The sequence below is a fragment of the Vombatus ursinus genome, unplaced genomic scaffold, assembly GCF_900497805.2.
Source record: "Vombatus ursinus unplaced genomic scaffold, bare-nosed wombat genome assembly UNPS02014779.1, whole genome shotgun sequence".
Classification (NCBI taxonomy): Eukaryota; Metazoa; Chordata; class Mammalia; order Diprotodontia; family Vombatidae; genus Vombatus; species Vombatus ursinus.
In genome coordinates, this window is record NW_020954557.1 from 58,557,961 (window position 1) to 58,564,800 (window position 6,840).

Consider the following 6,840-nt stretch of genomic DNA (forward strand, 5'->3'; position numbering starts at 1 on the left):
AGGTGACCTACCAACAGGTACATTTTTTTTAAAGTAACTAGCTACAATATTGTTGAATGATTACAATAACCATGTTAGGATATTTAGATGGAAGCACTATAATAAAATAATGCACATTAAAATCATTGATCACTTCAAGTTGCTTTCTGGAAATCCACGACATTTCAAAATGATAAATTAATTATTTCTCATGGTGTTCTGCAGTATGGTTCATTTTGGAGCTTAGGAAATTAAAGCACTAACGGATGAAGTGGTCACAAAAGGAGTCAGTCACCACAAAAGTTCTTTGCTTAAGACTTCATGTAAACACAGACCCAGCCGATTCAGCTGGGACAGAACAGTTAGGCCAAGTATAATCAGGCACTGTAAACACCTGCTGTTACACATGTTTTTTAATAGACTAAAGGTCAGTGAACTGGGAATTCAGAATGCTGGATTGAGTTCTCACTTAGTGACGCACTGCTGGCCAAGTTATTCTGTCTCTGTGCTTTAATTTTTCCTTCTGCAAACCAGCGATAACCTCCATGTCTCTCTCCCAGAGAGGGCTACCATTGTATCCTTAAAAACAAAAACAAACGTATGTACTCATCTTCTGTGCAATGCTTTGTGCTCCTGTGGAAAAACAAAAATGAAAAGCATCTTTCCCAGGTTGCATTACTTATTAATGACTCATTTAAAGTAAATAGTTGTTTCTAAATTACTTACCAAGTTGCCTACACTTGGTTGGAAAACAATAGATGTTTCTATTTAGATATGGTATTTACAGCTACAAGGTCCTCTGATCCTTCCTGATTTGTGTACTCAAGCAGTAAACATTTGTGAAAGGTTACTCTCTGGGGGAGAACGATTGACAACCTAAATAGGGTTACTGTCTCCATTAAAACATGGAATAACAACACTCTTAACAAAATGTGCCCTGAGATATTCACTTAAAAGCACTCTAGTCACCAAATGCAAAATCTGAATCCCCCTAAAATAATCATAATAGCTTTCATCTTGTGATTCCTTCTTTCACTCTCTGGCATCCTTGAAGTGCCAGGAGGTTAGAGAAGCAATCCCTTCGAGGATGTATTTCTGTAATATCACAGAAGGCATTTCACCTTTTATTTTTAGAGGTTTGTATAATGAATTCATTCTCATTTTATGGAATCTAAATGCAAGTGAAAAATTTCCCCCTTTTTAAAAATTAATTTATTTTGATTTATCAACAATCACTTCCATATGTTTTTGAGTTTAAAACTCCCCCTTCCTTCTCCCCCTTCCTTCCCACCACCTTTCCCAAGATGGCACATATTCTGATATAGGCTATACATATACATTCCTATTAAACATATTTTTACATTAGTGATGTTGTAAGTAAGAATTAGAACCAATAGGAGGAACCACCAGAAAGAGGAAACAAAACTCAACGAAGAGAAAAATAAATACCAAGTAGTATGCTTCGATCTGCATTCAAATTCCATAGTTCTTTCTTTGGATGTGGATAGCATTTTCCATCACAAGGCCTTTGGAGAGGTCTTAGATCCTTCTATTGCTGGGAAGGGTTAAGTTCAACAATATTAGTCATTGTACAACATCGCTATTATTGTGTACAACGTTCTCTTGGTTCTGCTCACTTCACTCAGCATCAGACCGTACAAGTCTTTTCAGGTTTTTCTGAAGTCAGCCTGTTCATCATTTTTCATAGTATAATAGTATTCCATCACATTCATATACCACAACTTGTTCAGTCATTCCCCAATTGATGGACATCCTCTCAATTTCCAATTCTTTGCCACCACAAAAAGAGCTGCCATGAATATTTTTGTACATGTGGGTCCTTTTCCCATTTGTATGACCTCTTTGGAATACAGCCCTGGAAGTGCTTTTGCTGGGTCAAAGGAAAATTTTCCTTTTATAGGACACTACTTGGACCTTAATTGGAGGAGTAGGGAGATACATTGGGATGACAGGTGTTGAATCAAATTACGATTAATGAAAAACCCTATTTTCATTAAACTATAACATTCTGGTGCTGACTCAAGTCACCTAAAGATCAGAAAAAATGTCCATATTAGGCTTTTATTTCACATTGAGATTCTTAATGTTTGAAACTAAAAAGGTCTATTTCGAAGCCTATTCAGTCTACTTGGTGGAGATCTGGAGTTACATATTGGAGACCTTTAGTCAAATGATTAAACAACACTGACTGTCACACAATTCAGAGTAGAATCAGTTGCCTTGCGCATCTGCTACACTGGGCACAAAATTTGGGCTCTTGGAACTTTGGGTAAGGGATGATATCAAACACTCTAAACCTCTGAAAGCTACAAGCATCTTCAAGCCCCTCATACTTGGGCACACTACAACTGTTCTTCAAATGTGGGTGGAGACTAGGCAGACTCAATCTATCAACCCACCAACGAGCATTTGTCAAATTTTACAATGTGGGGACAGCTAGGTGGCAGCACCAGCCCTGGAGTCAGGAGGACCTGAGTTCAAATGTGACTCAGACATTTGACATTGTGTGACCCTGGGCAAGTCACTTAACCCCATTGCCTAGCCAAAAAAAAAAAAATTGTTTTTTTTACAATGTGCCAGGCAATGTACTAAGTGCTGGGAATATGAAGGAAAACCAAAACATGGTTGCCTGTGCCTTCAAGGAACTCACATTCTAATGATGGAACAAGATGACTATCACTATGTATGTACAAGAAACATACAGTGTAAACGCAAAGTAATACCACAGGGAAGGCACTGGGGCTAGGGAGGGGAAAAAGCCTCTTGCTGAAAATGAAATTGGAGCTGAGTCTTGAGGAAAGATGACTAGGTAAGGCAGGAGGTAGACCTGGAAAGAGAGGGGACGCCTAGGCATGGGGAACAGCCAGTGAAATGCTCAGACCCCAGAAATGGATTGGGGAGTACTGGAAGGGAGTAAAGTGTAAGAAGACTAGAAAGGTAGAAAGGTAGGAAATGCTAAACAGAACATTTTATATTTAGTTCAAGAAATGAAAGATCATCTTTGTCATCCTTGAACTGCTTCAGGACTTAAACACACACACACACACACCCCACAGTGTAAGAAATAAGTTTGAACAATCTGTCGGACCTTTACATTTCTACTTATTTGTATGTTTTAAATTATTTGCTTTTTCATTCTCAAATGCACTTACATTAACTTTCCTTTTCATACCAACCAGTCTTCTTATTCCTCTGCTGATTCTACCTTAGTATTATTCCCTTCTTCCTCAATAATTTACTCTGTGGGAAGTCACTGTTAATTTTTCAGTCAGTTTGGTAGCAATAGATTTGCACAGATCCATCTAGATTCTTTCCCAGACCTCCAGTGACTCTCTCTTTCTCTCTCTCTTTCCCTCTCCCCATCTCCTCTCCTGCCCTTTCTGTCTCTCTTTCCACATATACATACATATAGCTTCAAAATGGCTAGTTAAAGTGAGCAAGACAGACATCAAGGTATTTTAAGAGACAAATTCAGGGCACTAACCATCGGGCACTCAACCTGATTTTGAGTTGGGTTAACTACAGCCATTCACTTACTTACTAATCTCCCACTGGGCCAAATGAGAAGCTGCATTCTACTGTGGTTTCAACAGAAGGATATTGCTAGTCTACCGTTTGACTTACGCACAGTGGGATATGAAAGTTGAAATTAATTAGGCCAGTAGTGTGAGACTTAAGCTATTTTACTTTTAACAACACTGAACAAATATTTTTGTTTGATTATGAGACATTTCTCATATTTTAAGTCTTCCAGTTAAAAAGCTGGAGATAGAAAGGAGAAATTTGAACAGAACTCTGAAGACCTCAGACATAATAAAAGATACCAAGTTTCCACTGAGAGAGTGAGTTGAGAATTCTTTTTTTTTTTTACTTTCTCAATCATTGCTTGATTTAATTGACTCTAATAAAAGCCAAAATGACAACTGGTAGTTGTTAATTTGAATTCCCAGAGATCAGAAGCATGACTTTCAAGGAAATTAGATGATCTATTTAAAAGCTTAAGCATATTTTCAATTTCCGGTAGACATAGGAAGTAGAAAGGCATAACTTTGTAATGTGCTATATTGTGCCCTCATAATACTATTCTGCAACAAACACAAGAATAACACCTAATATTCTTGGCTTAAGTTAAATAAAAAAGGATATAATTATTTATTGTCACCATAAATCCATATATTGATATTTCGAGATAGAGACAAGTTAATACCACCCATGAATTAACCAAATCATGGTGAATCTCTTTACTCTTATCTTGGTTCTATTTTCCAAAATATATGTGTGTATGTATGTATGTTTGTATGTATGTATGTTTGTATTTTTTAAAAAATAAAGCATATGTAAGCTGGTGGCCAACGAGGCAGGGGCACCCTTTCCCACTAAAGGGTCCTAGCTCGGGACTTAAACAAAGTTAGTTCATTTCTAGGGGACCCCTACTTCTCAACATAAGTTGCAAAAAACAGGAAAGGTGCTGAATGGCTAACTAATTAAGGGGAGAGTGACACTCCTCGGGCCACTTAAGACAGCAGGGTGCCCATCTTTACAGCCCAAGGCCCAAACCAGTCCAAGCTATTGGGGATCAATGTCCAAGCACAAGAATCTGCTACTACTCAGGCTCAGTGAACCTCATACATATGCTAACTAAAGGATCAGGATTTCTACCAATTGTAACTCGGATTGCGGTTTCTCTAATTAGAATATGGAATTGTGAACCTAACCAATGGTGAAACTTTTGATTGTAACTCGGACCAATCCGAGTCTTGGAGGGAGGGGTAAGGGGACCAGACTAACAGTATAAAGCTCGATCTCGCTTCTGCGGTCAGTGTGCTTCCTTCTTAGGAGGGAGTGCACTCGAATCTCAAGGGACTCTCAGCTGGCTTGCAACTGGGGGAGCGGTGGGCAGCGGCAACTTGTCCCCTGCTCATTCCCCACTTCTGCCGGTCGTGGAGGTCATTGATAACATCATGATGCAATAATCTCTCAGTCAAATGGGAGATTGACACTTAAAACAGAAAAGCCATTCTCCAATCAATGGACATTTACTTTATTTCTAAGCATATAGCAAAAAAAAAAAAAATGCTGCTATAAAGGTTTTGATGACTTGCTTCTTATCAGTATCTAACTTGGGGTTTCAAGTCTAATTGTTCAATCTCTGGGTCAAAGGGTATGGACATTAGTCACTTTATTTACATAATGCAATACCTTGCGGTACTACTAAACAGATATTTTCCATTTCACTTTAGACTGGTATGTTCCAAGCAACTCACTCAAGTTCTATAAGTGAAAAACCAGGGTTTGGTTTGAGTAGCGGTCTTATTCTTCTCTGAGAAGTTGCTTCAGAAACCAAAAAGAAGCTTCTGATTATGCATGCTCTTTATCAAGGAACCCGCAGAAATAACCAGAGCACATAACTCAGTTCCATTCAAATTGCCTCAGCAAAGCAGATTGGTGTGGGAGGTGGGGATGGTATCTCCCTGGATTACTACCATCTCCTCTTGTGAATCTCCCACCTCTACAAAGGGGTAGGGTGAGAAAGTCATCTCAAATCTCTTCCTTCAAGTCGTGCTTGCTTTTGGTAACTTTGCCAACATTCATCTTTGACTGTTTTGTGATTCTTCCTTGTTTACATTGTGGCAGTCATTGTGAGTATTGTTTTCTTGGCTCTACTTACTTAACTCTGCATACAGATCATATAAATCTTTCTAAGTTTCTATGTATTCATAATATTTATTATTTCTTATAGTACAATAATGTTCCAACTCATATGTGCACCACAATTTGTTTAGCCATTCTCCAATCATTGCACACTTCCTTTCTAATTCTCTGCTATTGCAAAAAGCACTGCTATAAATATGTATATAGGGACTTGTTCCTTATCAATGACCTCTTTGGGGTTTAAGCCTACTTGTTCAATCTCTGGGTCAAAGTATGCAGACATTATTTACACTTTATTTACATTTCCACTTTATTTACATAGTTCCAAATTGCTTTCCAAAATGATTATGTTGATTCACAGCTCAACTATCAATGTAATAATGTGCCTATTTTCCTACAACCCATCCAACATTGACTCTTCCCATCTTTCCTTATCCTTGCCAGTATGTGCAGAGTGTGAGATAAAACCTCAGAGTAGTTTTTATTTCTATTTCTCTCTTTAGTGATTTGGAACATTCTTTCTTATGGTTTTCAATTCTTTTTCTTTGAACTGTTCATATTCTATGACCATTTATCCATTGGTATGTGTATGTATACTGTGTGTGTATAAATATATATGTATATATCTATACACACATATATCTATAAAATACAAATACTACTTAAAATATATATATGTATGTGTGTGTGTTATTTATCTATCTTGGATATCAAATTCTTATCAGAAAAATTTGATGCAAAGTTATTTTTTTCATTTAATTGCTTTCCTTCTTATTCTTAGTGCACTAATTTATTTTATGCAGATAATTTTCACTTTCACATAATCAAAACTATTTTATCTTTTGTAATTGCATCTTGCTTGGCAAAGAATACATCTCCTACCTATAGTAGTAGTCTAAATCATGTACCCATTTTGATCTTATCTTGTTACATGGAACTAGTTTCTTTTCTAACTTTTTATGTAATATAATATTAAGGCCACATATCCATTTAGAGTCTATTGTGGAATATGGTCTAAACTCAGTCTCTGCCAGGTTGCTTTGTAGTTCTCCCAGAAAGTTTTAATTAGATAGAGTTTTTTCCTAAGTAATTTTTTTCTGGTTTATTGAACTTTACGTTATTAAGTTCCACTGAGGCTGATTCTTTTTTTTTTTTTTTTTTTTTTTTTTTTTTTTTTTTTTTTTTTTT